The 16,067-nt window shown below is 49.4% G+C and overlaps 1 long non-coding RNA gene across 1 annotated transcript in view; it reads right to left on the bottom strand.

The window, feature by feature from the left end:
• Positions 1 to 11,909, bottom strand: part of LOC109387193 (uncharacterized) — a 78,525-nt gene extending 66,616 nt beyond the window's left edge. Inside the window, exon 1 of the long non-coding RNA XR_002124935.1 lies at positions 11,839 to 11,909. This is a non-coding gene — a long non-coding RNA (uncharacterized LOC109387193). The remainder of the gene's footprint in view (positions 1 to 11,838) is intronic.
• Between the last annotated feature and the right edge of the window lie 4,158 nt (positions 11,910 to 16,067).

Here is a 16,067-nt window from a genome sequence, read left to right as displayed (position 1 = left end):
GACAGCAACTTGTCTGTTCCCCTTCCCCTAATTCCCCAGCACTGTTCCCATCCCAATTCCCCAATAAAAATCTTTAAAAAAAACACACACCTTCTCTCAACCGTAGCTCATACCCGACTGACTAAACTGAACAAGTTAAAACATCACACACTGTTACTAAGTTCCACGCATGGCTTCCCATATTGAAGATCCCTGCCTTTCCATTGGATGGCACTCGGCAGCAGCATTCACTGCAGTTTTTGATCCCACATCATACATTGTTCGTGAACAGCTGAGGCTCTACTCAGTAGGTAACTACTGCCCTAGTTAGTACTAAGGGTGGCACCCCAAAGCTGAGGGTTCACCCAAAGAGCTGTTTTCTCTATCGCTGGCAAAGCCCCTCCCACAAAGCACTGCTCTGAGTCCTCAGATTTTAAATTCAGAACACCAGATGGTATGGCTGTGAAAAGGACCTGGGGAATGTGCAGATGCCACAATGGGGTACTTCTATGCCTTATCAGACAAAGAGAAGTCAGACCCAGTCACTTGTTAAGGTAACACCTTTTATTGGCTGGATTATCTTTTTGTAAAAGGTGACGGGAATCTATCAAATCTAAATCCTATCTGTATGCTCTGCTGTAAACATGGCTGTTGACATCCTGGAAGTATTTCCAGACTGGTTCCCCCCTCTTCTGTCCAGCTCACAGATACTCACCATGGAGGCTGTCATACACATTCTGAACCCTGAAAGTTCCAGAGCTGGCGCACCATGGAGGATTCTTCCCTCTGTTTCTAGGGTAAGGCATAGGATTCCTTAAGGGGAAGAGACTGCCGTCTTTCAGCCCCGAAAGCTCTTGATGGCTTCCGACCCTTCTCTCATCTGAAGTTCCTTCAAACTCACTCTAAACAGACTCCTCCATAAAGGAGTATGTCGGAGATCTCTAAGGTAAGTCTCCCGGCCTTGGGAAAGGCATGAGAAAGAAGGAATAGATGCTAACTTTTGATGAAGAACCGCCTTTGAGTAAGAGATACAACTGAAGCCCAGAGATGTGGAATAGCTTTTCTAAAATCACAACACACGTCAATCAGAAAAGAAGAGAGAGAGAGAAACTAGAAATGCTGAATCCAGAGTTTGCTATGCATTCCATCAGTAGTAATACCCATTAGCATAAGTCCACAGATTCCAGAACTAAAACAAACCCAACTGTAGAACAAGTGCTTTGGAAAAACTTGAAGCGCCCTGTTGACACTGTCTTTCTCATAGGGGTATAGTTTTGCATATACCACATATAACACATTGTTGATGAATCTGATCAAGTTTGCATCCAAGATGAAAAAGGAGCACATTCTGAGTTTCTGTCATTCATAGTTGAAGAAGTTAGAGTTTCGGGAGAGTTGGAGGCAGAGTTTGGGTATGAGATTCCCCAGTCCAGGAAAGAGATAAAGATCCAAAGAAGGAATGGACATGTTTGGAAGGAAATGGATCCAACAGTAAAACTCTCCCCGAGCTAGAGTCACAAGTGATTCCAGAGCTGTAACGACGCAAATAGGATTCTTGCTAAAACCGAAGGAGAAGGAGTGAGGGAGGAAAGCAGGATGAGATAAGGTAGCAGGGTCCATCAGAAGCCCACGTACACTCATGAGAATTATATTTAAGACCTTGCTATCGGGAAAGACTACCAGGCCAAAACATCTAGTCACATGACTCCTTCCTTGGGCCACGGAAGCTCACCGCCAGCAGCTGACATGTCATCGCAGAGAAACAAACCATCGAGGATGAGGAAGAGAAAGCGGTGTTTTAGGTGGGCTGGCAGAGCAACCCCGTGGACTGCCCTGTTTTTTAACATACCCACAGAACTATGTGAAGCCAAGTGTCTTTTACGCCAGGCCAGACTTTCCTACCCCACCTTGGGGGTCTGCCAGTTCTCACTGGCTCTCTCACTCACTGTCAAGCCTTCTTGTGAAATGACTGGTACTTCCTGCTTCCTGTCGCACCCCAGGCCCAGGGTATCCACCCTATGCTTTCATGAAAGGGAGCCAAGGGGCTCTTGAGGACACAGAAGCCCCTGTTCAGGTGAGGACAAAAAGAACAGGGCCATTTCCCCCACCGCACCCCGTGTCCGACGCCCTCCCCCCCCCCAATCCCTTACCAGAGTTGCTGCACCCTGGCCCCTATTCAGCACCACATTCCTGCTCCTTTGTGTCCCAGCCTCCCAGCTACAAGGCCATAGGGATGTTCAGAGAGTTTTAGCTCCAAGAAATGCTCATCTCCACAGACCTGTCTACCCACCTCCCACCTGGCCTCCAGAGAAACAGCCCACATTCCTTCAATCCCACAGAGAAAGGGTGTGACTTGCATTACTCAAGGAAGCCTCCAGAGCCAGCATCTTATGCCCCCCGGAACAATAGACTTGTATTTTTCTTGGACTTCGCTCATTTTATTTGGTTTCTCCTTTGATTAGCAGAAAAAAATCTCCTCTCCCTCCCCCTACTTTCCTTTTGATTCCACCAGCCTAGCTCTTCCACGCCTCCTCCAGAGCTCCAGCCCCCAACCTTGGGAAGGTAAAGCCCTGGATCATGAACTTGAGTGATGTCAGTGAGCTTGAGAAATGCCATCGGGCTTCTGCCGGGCTTTCTCACACGTGGGAATCATCCCTTGGGAGTCTGCAGCCCATCTCTGATCTGTTTGTTTTGGATGCTAATCCCAGGACGCTGGGCGAGGTGTTAGTCAGACTGACCTTTCCCGTTTCTCTGAGTCAGTGATCTTAGATCCCTAAGTCAGGCGCTAAGTGTTGACAATTAAAATCAATGTATGGGACCCACGGGAGGGATCCAGGAAGGTGGGGACAAAGGGGTGAAAGGCGAAGGTGACACCTCGGTTTGGGTTGAAACAAACAAACAGAAACCAATCTGTCTGCTATCGGATCCATCCTCAACCAAAAGGATCCTGCTCGTTTGGCAAAAGGCTCACATTACGAAGAACAGTCCATGGACATGACCCCCCTCTTGACACATATTACTTCGGAAAGGGCTGGCACATGTCTGACATCTCAGGGGCGCTTTCTGTCCATCTCGAAACAACCAAATCTCCTGGTATTCAGGGAATTTTCTGTTTCGTTGTCTCCTGAGCTCTGGAGGTATGTCAGGATGTCAGGGATAGTTAAGGAGCGTCTTACCTCTCACCAGGCTGGGGCACTTAGGGAGCCCACAAGTTCTGCCCCTGGCTTCCCTGGCATGCAATCAGACCTAATGGACTCACAGTGCCAGGAATGCCAGGTGCTGGGTTTGGACTGGCTTTTAACACCCAGCTCTTATCTCGGAGGTCAAAGCCCCACGTAAGCTTGAGTCAATGCACCTGAAATATCTGGCAATTCAGACAAGACAACTTCTCATTTTTAATGTAAGAAAAGTGGCTTGTTCATAAGCAGAGTGGAAGGTCACACAGCTATTTACAGGGACACAGAGGTCCCATTCTTGGCCTCAGGAACTTGGGATTTAAGATTATTACCTGAAAGATACATGAAGGTTGTATTGTGTTGACAAAAACGAGCTTTGGGGTTTAACCAAAGGTCCTTACCATCTGCTCCAGCTTCATCGCATTAGCGTTTTCAGAACTCATATCTCCCCAGCCCACAATAAAACATTTCACTCCCACCCAGCCAATTCCAGCATATAGTGCTTAACCATATCAAGCGTAGCAGGTACAATTTTTTTACAAGTATTTGTTGAGCATCGATTATATGCCAGGCGTTTTGCTTAAGTCAGATAATTTAAAAAATACTAAAGCTGCTTGCGAAACAAACCTTCATATTATACTCTCCATTAAATGTTTCCAAATCTTGCAACTTACTCTTCTTTTTGCTTACAATCTTGTTTGCAAGAAGAGACAGTTTGATTAGAAAAGCAAAGAAATTATCCCTATCTTCTTTTCTCTGAGAATGTGCATACACACACATAGGCACACACACAACCGTAAAAAAATAAGTATTTGTCCAGTAAGATTTACACGTATATCATGGATGTAAATACACTAGACCTGTCTAAATCTAAACTCCAAGTATGTACCTTTTTTTTTTTTTTTTAGGGCTCGGAGAAAAAAAAGAGAAAGAAAAGAAAAACTGAACAAGTCAGATCCCTTTCTGCATTGTCAGGTAATTGTTAGCAGAAATCGCCTGTAATAACAAGCCATTTTAAAGGAATGCCAATTCAATTCTATCCTGCTTAAAGAAGACCCAGCGTGTGCTCCTTTGTTCTAACCTGGGCAGTTTTGAGAAAAATAACAATACGTTCTTTCAGAAGAAACTGTGGGGAATCTGAAAAGTAGGGCTCCTGCTCCCCTAGAGAAGCACTGGCAGGAGGGGTGACTGCTATCCAGAGGGAGGCTGGTGTTAGCTGCTGGGGTTAGCCAGGAGGAGGGGGCCAGCCTTGTCAGAGGGAGCGAGGTGAGGGGGCAGCAGGAAGAAAGTATCTCACTTTCAGAAACTTAAAAAGGATTTCCATTCCTCCTTGGTGTTGACGGCATGGTGGCAGAGCCACCAGCCTCCTCAGAAACGTGTCTTCACCCTCCCTGCTGATGGCATGTTTGCAGTCTGGGGCTATTTCATGTCACCGGTTCCTTCCAAGAGTCTGAGGTTTAGGGTTTGGGTGAGCTTGATGGTTAGTCTTTTTTTCTTTTTCTTTCCCTCCGCTTACCTTTTTATTCAGAGTTTCCAATACACAAAGTGCTTTATAACAGCCATGGAAACCTTCACAGCCATAAAATTAGAAAAGTGCTGTGACCAGTGGCAGACACACACGGGAGAGGCCACTGGGAGTGCCCCGTTATGTGGCACGGATGTGTGGCTTTCTCTTTGGCAACTCTGGTCTCCAAAGTGGCGTTTCCTTGCACAGGCCAGAATGACAAGGGCTTGGGCTCAGAAAGCAGCATAGCCTGACACGACGGATTCAGGAATGCAGCTGCCCTTGAGCTGGTCAGTTGGGGGAAGTTGTGCAGCTCCGAGCCAGGCCTGTCTTAGACATTTGTGAAATGTTTGTGGAATGAATGTGTGCTGCTTTTTTAAAGGGCTCTGTGTCATTGTTAGGACACCCTGCATGCTTCCCAGAGGCAGGAGTCCTAGCGTTTGAATTTGTCATTGTTCTCATCCCCACTAGACTTCCTGGCTCCCCTGACAGGGATCTGAACTCAGGGAATGGCAATAAAATGTGCTGCAGAACTAACTGGTCTTGGTCCTTCTCTTGAAATCTTCTGTCCCTGTTCTCTGGAGAGCCTCCCTAGCAATTGCCTTTACCCCATTTTTTTACCTTTTCCCCAACCAATTATACAGGGATAATTGCCAGAAACTAAGACTGAGCTCAGTTGAATTTGTCGCCTGGCTCTTCCATGGAGAAAAGAGCTACAAAACAGTGGACAGGACACCGACAAGGAAATCTGCGCTCCAGGTCTCTCAGCCATCTAGCTGCCCCATCCTTCCGCCTCCTTCCTCTTTCCCTAAGCCACCATCACAACCTTCTTCCATGTGCTAGACATGACAGGGTCTTCAACACCAGTCTTCGCTGTGCAAAGGAAATGTGTTATCATTCAGACCAGGTTTGAACCAGAGGACTGTAACCTTGATTGCTCAACAAAAACGTGCCTTTCCCCTACGTGGTCCTTCAAACCAGGAGACCAATCAGGAGCCTGGGCAGAGGGGGAGAATGGTTCTAAGAGCCCACGGCAAGCCCCCATGGGAGGTGTAGACACCCCACGATGACATCATCGGGCCGCGGTGTCAGTCACGGCTTATGCGAGACAACTCTTCTCTCGTAACTCATTCTTTCCCACTGAGAACCTCATTTGGGGACTGTCATCCCCAAATGGGAATTAACATTGTCCCACGAAACACAGAGTCCAAAGGAAATAAGGCAAGGCCAAAAAGAAACAAGACCTCGGGGAAATAGCTTCCCTCCCTGGGGGATAAAGATAAGGATGGCATAGCCCATTCGGTCTTCAAATAAGTCTTTACAGAGCAAGCATCAAGTATCCACGAGTTGGTAGCTACTGTTGGCTTGTTCCACCGTTGTTGCAAGTGTGGGTTTTTCCTCCTTGCCACACAGAGCTGTGAGAGTTCGGACACGTGAATTAACCATTCTGCCTAACCCTCAGCTTTCGCATCCATTAAATGAGGAAAGGATTAAGAACTATCATGAAAGGGTTTCTGGGGGAGATACCGGGGACATACCCAGGAAAAGCCCTGCGCAGCTTGCAAGCACATAGGAAGGGCTCTGCAAACATTTCTTCTTATGAATAAATATTTCAATAGAGCAGAAAAGAAAAAGGACAGGATGATAACGGAGGGCCCCACGCTTCCAAAGTGACGAGGACTTCTCCAGGTTTCAGGGGACGGTGACGTCCCATCTCTGCTTTGTAGAACAAAATGATTTTGAAAATCAGGACAGGCTGGATGGAGATGTAAATGAAGAGGCTGCCACATAACCCAAAGAAGGAAGAAATCTCAGCGCACAGGGGAGAAAAAAATCAGTGCTAGGGAACCAAGCCAACCAAGGCACCCCTCCCACAAACCCAGAGACGTTCTCTCAGAGAGGAAATTAAAGGAAGGGAAGACGCGAGAGGTGTGCATGGTTCAAATCACACTTTGTTCTCCGCTCCTCTGAGACAAAGGCAGCCAAACCCTGATTAGGGGAGAAGGGAGGAGATAAGATCAGAGACTCACTGCACAAAAGAGCGGAGCCCCAGTCTCCCGGAGTGACCCAAAAAAAAAGAGCTGGAGCCCAAGCGAGAACAATGAGAACCTGGAGGAGTGGGCTCGCTGGACGCACTGGCCTGTGCGTGCGCCTGTAACAGCCGCGTGTGGAATTCTGTGTGTGCAGAGCCACGCGGGGGAGGCAGGCATAGCACCCCGGCTCGCAGCCCCAGATCTGCCTCTCCCGTTAGCTGTGTGGCCTTGAGCAAGCTACACGCCATTTCAGGGCTTCTGTGTCGGCACGTGCAAAGCAAAGAGAGTGATTTCTTCCTCTCGCTGCCTCCCAGGGATGTCTAGGGGATAGAGTTGATGAGTGGAGCTAAGAGCACCTCAAAAGCAGAAGCAGGAAGCAGCAGCAAGGAATACTCATTAGTGGGGAAATTTCTGTTTTCATCAATAGGTGAGAAGACACAAGAACAGATGAATATCGGTACTTTCAAGTGATATTGGGGGTGAGGAAGGGGGTAGAGAGAGGAAGGTGTGCACCGCCAAGATCCCTTTATGTGAATGAGTGATTCTACAGTGCACGAATGGGTGTCCAGTGGGAACCGTGTGGACTTGTGACAAGTCAATCCAGGCAACCACTGCTTATGGCGGCAAAGGAATAGAGACCACCGTGGGGGTAGAAGTGAACACAGTGCCTTAGATGAAGCAGGGAGAATACAGGCTCGAAACAGACAGAGACCAAGCCAGAGGTTGTCCCCCACCAGCTGGCACCCCACACCTCCTCCATGGGGTGACTGCCCAGGGGCTGGAAGGCAATGCCCATCCTGGACCCCTCACTGCATCGCCCCATGTTCTGAGCCGCAAGTTTCACCCAGGAGCAGCAAAACGCTGGCCTTTTGATGTTTACTCACCAAATGAATACCTGTTGAAATCAACTCTGCCCAAGCCACCCCATCCACAAGCCAATGCAATGGTCCTGGAAGCTAGCGTTTCTCTCGTGTTTCTCATTTTCCTCCACCTCCCATCTTCGTCCTCCTATTTCTTCCAAATATATCACCGTTTTGAATCAGGGGCAGGCATAGAGATGGGTGGTGGTGGTGTTCGAATGCCTCTGGTTGGAAATGAGGTAGGGTGTTAGGTCCAAACTGTACTGCAAGGGTCCCCAAAGTTCCCAGACACCACATATCCAGACACACACACTTGGCGTCTCCCTTTCCCTTTAAGTCCCCACCACCACCACCACCCACCCACCCAGGAAGAGCAAGGGAGGGACTTGTGCTTCTGGGGCTCTGGGGACTGCAGTCCCGGGGGCCATCTGGGAATGATTAGCCTACAGACTTCAGGTAGCTCCAGCCACACGTGCAGCCCACATGACACCCCTAATTCCATACCCACAGCACTCCTTCTCCAAACAAACAGCAGCGCCGTTTGCAGAAAAAAAGAAAATGCCTTCCTTAGAGGAGCTGCGGAGGAAAGCCAGGCCATAACTGTCTCCTCCTCACGGACTCCCGCCCCCCTGTCCACTCACCCCGCCCACCATCCATTCAACAGCCAGCCGCACCGCGGCTCATCCGTGAAAAGGCTGTGCGCTGTGCTTAGAAAAGCAAGCAAGAAAACCAGGGAGAAAAAAATATTTATTATCGTTGTATATTTGGGTAGCAAGGTCTCAGGGTTTTTAAAGGTTCTAATATGTTAATAATGATTTCAGTTTGTGGTTTGATTGTTTTCTCAAAACCTGTAAATCCAGGCCAGAAATGTCTAAAGATTGCAATCTGAAAGCTTTATATCCATCACTCCAAATATTCTCCAAAGGCATGTCTCTAATACCCTTTCTTACAGAAAAAAAAAAAAAGTCAAAGCGTCGGAAATTTAGAAGAGGGTCCCAGGCCAAGGACAGAATTCCTTGTAAGTATCATAGGCATCCATCTATAGGGCACATTCTGAGGGGAATCATAAAGACACCCCATGTAACTAGCGAAGGTGTCCCACTATGTGCCTGGTAGCTGTACTCCACCATTAGGTATTCATTGCTTTGACTAAATTTTGTTCATTCCTTCAGTAAACATTGACTTAGCAGAGTCTATATGACACATAGACTGGGAATACAAAGAGGATTAACTCTCTGTCCTTATCCTCAAGGAGATCAATTTAGCGGTGAGCGTATATGCACAAAGGACAAATGGCAACAGAAAGAGGCATGCACAAACAGAACACAGAAACGGGAGCAAATATCTATCCATAGGGAGACCTCAAGCCTTCATAGAGGGGCTAGCACTTGAATTGGATCTCTAGCCTCTATGAAAGTCTAGCGTCCTCATAGACTAAGAATGGACTAAGCCTTAATAGTCATTTACTCCATAGTCTGAATGAGTCTCCCGTCTTTTCAAAGAGAACATCTTCTTTCTTATGCCAGTGGAAAGACACCCTTCCCTGGAAAGGAATAAGTGCATGAAGGCTTAAATCAGTAATAGTTCTTTCCCCACAAGGGAGCATTGCTGGGGATTTTTCAGAATCAAAGGAGGATCTCATCTTTTCTTCGCGCCCATTCTTAGGTCTCAAAGGCAGCCTCCCTTCCACTTCCTGGTTTGCTTGAGTAAACACCAAAGTGTCCCTGACAGGAGTGACATTAGGCTGGGGAAACCCAGGGACCAAAGAAGGGGGACAGTCAACCCTCAGACAGACCCCACCTTTTCTCCCAGTTGCTGAGGGAAACATCTCGACCTCTGAGATGTCTCCATTGCTCCAAGAAAGTATGTTTAGGGCTCTGTCAGACTCTATTCCACCCCCTGCCTTATCTGCACAGCCCTCTAGGCGGATGATACCAACCCACTTGCTGAAGTGGGTCTCAGGCCTAGCTGAGCCGAGGAAGGTGGGCCTGGCAGCCAGTGCCCCACCAGTATCACCCCAAAGCCCTGCTTTCCTCAGGCCTCAGCTTCTGCAGGAGGGTTAGAGTCAAGAGAACCTCCAAACGCTAGGAAAAGAGAAGACAATTAGTGACGTTTGCTTTAGGCAGAATCTAAAGGGGAAAGAGAAACCTTGGCACCCCACAAAACTCCAACTCCCTAGGCCACTTCCGGAGCCACAGTGTTCAGCCCACTCAGCGTTTGGCCAATGCCACTCTCTCCTCCCCCAGAAGATTTCTTTGCTCCTGGAAAATCATCTGGAAACTGTCATCACCACTGTGCTGGTTGGCAGATGTCCCCCAAAGAGAGAGTAAAGCGTACCACACACTACAAGGCATTCCTGGGCTTGGACCAAGAAAGGGAGGGGGTAAGGGTGGGAGATGGTGGCTCAGGCAAAGGGCAGCACAGCATCGCCAGGTACAGAAGAAGACAGGGGACCCCCCCCCCCGGGCCAAGGGATGGAAAGGAATCTGACACTGGGCCAGGAGCTCCGGACCCCTTCTCCCGACGCTTTTGCCTTCTCCTCGGCCACTTTGATGGAGCTGTGAGGATGGGGGGCTGATCTCTGTGACCTCTATCCTTTCAGAGCCAGAAAAGGAAGAAACGTGGCAGAAGCAGAAAGAGTCTCAGATCAGTGAGCCCAGAGGGCACAGCAGGGTGCGGTTGGCAGAGGCTGAATTCTGACGGAAACCAGACCTGGAGACAGTAGCTGCAGGGACTCAACCTTGTCCCCTTTGGATGTAAGGCACACAGTAAGCCCTCAAGTGATATTTGATTAATGTTGAGCTAATTGGGAGAGAGAAGACAAATGACAGAATGACAAGGAACGATATAGGATGGAGAGGACAAGATGTGTCCACTGTGTTGTACTTCCTGGACCCAGAATTCCACTTCATCCCTCAGACCTACAGACCCCTCCCCCACAGAGTTCCTGCACAGCCTGACATCCGTGCCTGGACAGCAAGCACCTGGTTTGCCGTTCATGATACCTCATGCATTGAATACAGTCACAGTCCAAACAAAAGCCAGATTGGGCTCCTTCAGGAGGCCCTGGAGCCAGGTCTATTGGGGAAATGGACCCTATAGAAGTGGGGTGAACGCCCCGGTAGATACAGTGCCTGAGCCGAGACCACCCACCCTGCCTTCCTTTCCTGCCAGAGAGACACCTCAACCCTCAGTCAGACACCACCTTTTCTCCCAGTTGCTGAGAGATACACCTCAACCTTTGAGATGTCTCTATGCTCCAAGAGAGTGACCATTTAAGGAGAAGGTGCCTCTGTTTAGGGTGCTCTCAGACGCCATCTTGTTTTTGAAGAATAATAAATGGTCTGATATTTTAATCTATAGTGACCCTACCCCTAAATTATACCAGGAACTGCGTATTCATCTCTGCTTTGCATGTGGCTGCTAAGCCAGATGAGACTAAAACCACAGCCCTCCTCGGCCAACCGAAGCTGACAGTTTTGTGACCTTTATGGACACCCTAAAAGGAAGTGGTTTCTGTAATCAGTCTATGCCTGGTCCAGTCTGGGGGCCTTCCCTCGCATTTCAGCCAACCTGGACGTTGGGGGAGAAGCAGCTTCCAGTCCTAGGATTCTGTGTGAAAGAGAACAAGCTGCCCGTTCCCATTGGATGCAAACGCATTTTGTCCTCAAGTTAGTGGCAGGGATGCTGTGGGATTGTCTAGGTTTTAATGACTTAAGGGAGGGGAACAAAAAATAAAAAACAAAACAAGCAAACAAACAAAAAAAAACCTGTCCCTCTCTCCTATACCAGGCTAAATTTCACCCTCATCAATAAAATAAAATAAAAATGGTGGGAGGAGGGCAGAAAAAGGGCATTGAAGAGCCCACTTAATATTTTTTACATCAGTGAAGGGTCCTTGCAAGAAGATGTCATAGAGCGAAGGAAAGAAAAACCTGCTGTCTCCAAATCCCTGCTCTGCCTGCTCCTGGCTGGGAGACGCTTCTCTTCAAACAAACCAGGGATAGAATCCGGTGCTAGTGCAGTCTGTCTCTCCTGCAGGCTTGCAGACAGCGATGCACCAAGAAATTAATTTGAAATAAACAGTCACCAGGCAGGAAGCCCCGCGGGCCCTGCCTGGGTTCTTTGCGCCCCGACTTTGCCAAGCCCCGGGGCTGTTGCACCAGGCTCCCTGGTCGACTACACCCTGCAGTTTTTGTGACATCACAGCTCTGAGAAATCTCCACGGCCAGAAGCCCCAGTCTCAAGACATCACTCTCGCGGACTCTCCAAAGTTGGGGACTGACCTCATGACGTTGGCTCTCCCGGAACCCTGGGGCAGAAAGCACAGCAACCGAGCTCCGACCAGGAGGCAGGCGACCAGGCGAGCTGTGCGCTTCTGCCACTGGCTCTGGGCTCCGCTGCTCCAGAGCCGAGCCCAAGTCGAAGCAGAAAGGACTCACTCAGGGTTTGGCCCTCCCCCCCCCCACCCCCCGTAAATCTACAGGTCTGAGGAAGATACGTTGTGCCCCGAGTTCCTCCCGGGTGCTGCTGAGATAGAAAAGGTTTGCAAGGAAGATAAAAGATACATCGTCTTTAACTCAGCCACCTTCGGAATTGTGTATTAATAGCATTTCTCCCTTTCCGTGGTTTGATGGAGACATTTTCCCTGATTAATTAAGATCCGAAATAATCACCCACCCTATAGGACATCTTAGAGGCAGCAGTTGGTTAGAGCCCCTTCAGGCTGAGATGAAGCCATCACTAGAGAGCCCACTGTCCACTGGGAAACCATACAAATGTGCTGAGCACCTCAGCTCTGTTCTGTCCGGCCCTCCCTGGTGTGAACACCAGGTAACTGGAAGGTGACGAGGGGAGGAGGAGGTGCAGGTGCGAATCCACGACCTGCGCTGGAAGCTCCTGGGGCTGCCGTGAGCCCCCTGGCCCGGGGCAGTGGGCTGGCTGCGAAGGAGGCGTCGCTGCGCTGAGCGCTGATTTTATTTGTATTTTTTAAGTCACAAGGCGAAGTCACCTTCAGCTGAAAATGCCTGAAAGGTTTTTTAAAAAGGAAAATTGAGGAATGGGCGCGGGGAGTTGGGGGGGGCGAGAAACTTGGCCTAAGAAATTTCCCGCAGGCGGTTCTAGAGACGCGTTGAGGAATCCGAGTGATGCGCAGCTCCCCTGTACCCTGACTAAAGACGGATGTTTGGGGGAAAGGATTTTTTGTTGTTGTTTTTTTTAAGGAGCATACTTTCTTTGGAAGCATAGCCCCTTTGGGACTGCAACTTCCCTCTCCCGCGCGTTTTTTTCCCCCTCTGATAGCCAACCAACCGGTAGTCCCAGACAAGACAGCTGTCCTGTCACTTGTTTTGGCTCTGGGCTGCACCTCTGGGGAGCCCCTCTGGGTTACAGCCACCACTGCCCCACGACCCTGCCGGGTCGCCGGAGAGCACATTGAGGATTCATGCCTCTCTCACCCGGCTCCTCCTGTCCTCATCCTTCCGTCTCTCTGAAAACAGAAAAGGGAAGAAAACTGAAAACCCCCTTTTGGCCTGCACTTTTAGGGGGGCACCCGGGATTATACAGTACTGGGTGACACATGACAGAGACTTTCCCTCCGTAGGGCCCCCGTTTGGGGACAAATATGCATGTAGGACTATACCGTCACCTGTGTTTTCAAAACGTGTTTCTGGGAGTTCTGCAGGCCTGTGATGGGACAGGCACACCGTCAGGCAAAATGTCCAAAGGTCACATTTATTCGCTGGTCAACAGATATTTATTGCGCCTCTACGAAGCTATCTGGCACTGCCCTTTTCCTTTTTGCTGCTGCTGGACACAGCTCAGCGTCTTGTCCTAGACTCGGCTTACCTGCCGCTCCTTCCAAAGAGAAGTGGTGTCCGGCGTGAAAATCCACCGGCAAACGTGCTCCACGCCCAGTGAAAAGTGCCAATTACGGAGGAGCGGCCGGGAGCGCAGGGCGCGGGGACCTGAGATCCCGCCCGGGGTTGGGGTCTTGTAAAAATAACTGAAGGGAACCGGGCCCCCGGGGACTTGGCAGAAAAAGGGGTCCCCCCCTCCCATCTCTAAGCACCTCTATAGAAAACGTTGCCCAGGGCTGAGATCTTTGGGAGACTCCGCTGCTCACTCCAACCAAATTCTTCCAGAACTTGCATCCCTGCTGAAAACTGACTTGGACACGGTCCCCACTTTTGCTAAGGAATTTTGGGGAGGCATGTTGTGGTCCTTAATTCCCCAGGTAAAGGGAACCCCATCCGCCACCCTTCCCACCCCCATCTCGAGACGGAAACTCCCCCTTGCCCTGTGCCTCTGCCCGGCGTGTTTGCACCGCCCCAGCGAGCCGAGAAACTCGCTCTGCGCCAACAACTCTGGGCTCCTGCTCCGCGCCCGCGTAGACGCGAAGGGAGATTGGCGGCTCTGGCTGGGGAAAGTGAGCCCGGCGCCGGCCCCGGACGCCGAAACAGAAGGAAGGAATCCCAGACCTCGGCTTCCCCAGGTCCCCCCTGGGATCCACTCGCACCTCCATGTCTCCGCTCCCGGCGGCAGACCTCGCGGCGCTGACTCTGGAGCGGGGACTAAATGCACGTCGCCGACGTGCGAAGCGCTGTTGGTGCCCGACCCTTTCCCCTTGCTCAGCCCCATCAGGCTGGGGTTCCTAGCGCGTTTAGCTCTTGGCAGAAAGCTCCGGCTAAAACTGGGCCAACGGCCTCAGTTTCCCAATCCGTAACCTCAACATTGGGAAAGGGTGCCTTTCCCTCTGGCTCTCTCTGACTCAGGTCCTCAGATCCGGGACTGCTAGCGTCTTCCCGGGGCAGTGAAGAGAGGTTAGGGGCGACCCGGGAAAGTCACGCAGGAGTGAACTGAGCCCCTGAATGGGGATAGAGGAGTTGGCACCCAGGCCTCTGAAGAAACGCAGGACCGCCCCACTGGCTAACCGACGGTGCCCACGCGTCAGACTCGGCCTTGGTCCTGGCACGCCATGCAGAGGGCAACATTTGGCACCGAGGGGGTGACTGGTGGTGGGAGGGGGGGTGCCTTCTGGTCTCGCTCTCCACGTTCTGTGCAGAATAGAAACGTCAGGCATCTAGAAGTTTCTTTTTTTTTTTTTCCTCTGCCCTGTCCTCCACAGACACACACCTCCCAGTTCCCCTAACCGGGCTGCCCAGAAGTGGATCTGCATGGGAGGGAATATCGTGTAGGAATTTCTGGAGAGATAAATCTCAGCAGCAAAGCAATTTTGATCGAGTGAAACACACCACCACCATCAAAATTTTCCTGCAGTTTCTGTGAGTTAGACAGTTTCTGGGCTTTTGGCGCCCCCTCTGGATGCAGCTGAGAATTGCAGTCCATTTTTTTTCAAGTCAACTGTTTATCATAAATTTTCAAAAAGACACAATAACACAAAATACTTGCATCAAACGAACAGAAAATGTATAAAGCACCGTAGCTCGTGATTTAAAAAGCTATGCATTACTTACATGCTATTAAATAACTGTATTAAATATATTTACATATGTACGTATTTATCTTGACAAATATTTGGTGAAATATTCCAAAGTATCTTAAAGTCACAGTCGTCTTCACCGCCTTTATGCCAGCAAACATGGAAATTACAATAAAATGCAGCTAAATATAGGCGCCCTGGTTAAAACTTCTGCCCCAAGTTCTGGTCTCGGAGTCTCCTCCTGGGTCAGGTGGCTGCAAATCACAGTTATACTCACAGATGTCCCCTCCAAGGACACAGAAATCAGTCCATACTACACGGGACTTTTTCTCCCCAAAAAAGAATGAAGCCGTTCTTATACTTTCCGAGCATATTCACGGGACCACGACTACAAGACTTAAACGTGTAAACAAACTCTGAGGTACCAGGGACATCCACTGTGAAATGCATTCGATTAAAAAGTAAATACTATTTAACAAGGTTGCAACTTACTACCTTCTGAAGAGTTCCGTTTCCTATAAGCAATGTTGACTTCTTCGGAAGAAAACTCGAGACAATGAGATTTTTTTTTTAATTCTTCAAGGAAAAGTCTTTTACATCTTGCCATAGTGTCGGCAATTTGCAAAATAGAAATAAACAAATCTCTGCTATGATGCGGGCCGATTCACAATAACAATAATTGAAATCAAGGCAAATATTTTCGAGAGCAGAAAAGGGGGGGAGGAGTTGAAAATCAAGAATTTTCCACAGTTGTGAGTTTATTTGTGATTCTGAAGATGTGTAACCCGCAGGCGACTAAGGTTTTTCTTCTTCCCCAGAACAGATACCCAACCAGACTCGACGCATTTGTGTAAACACAAAGATTGTGCTCAAATCACTCTTGAAATCATCAGAGACCCCCACCCCACCCCCACTCCGACCCCCTGCCCCAGAACTCCCAAATATCTTCGAGTCACAAAAAGGATCGGACTAAAGTCTGGACGACAGGCTCTCGCCTTTCCAGGTGTCTGTAAAGGAGGACCAGAGCAGGCAAGCAGCGCGAATCCGCCAAAGAGCACTGTTTTGTCTGCGGCG

The sequence above is a fragment of the Hipposideros armiger genome, unplaced genomic scaffold, assembly GCF_001890085.2.
Source record: "Hipposideros armiger isolate ML-2016 unplaced genomic scaffold, ASM189008v1 scaffold_150, whole genome shotgun sequence".
Lineage (NCBI taxonomy): Eukaryota > Metazoa > Chordata > Mammalia > Chiroptera > Hipposideridae > Hipposideros > Hipposideros armiger.
This window is presented reverse-complemented; position numbering and strand designations above follow the sequence as displayed.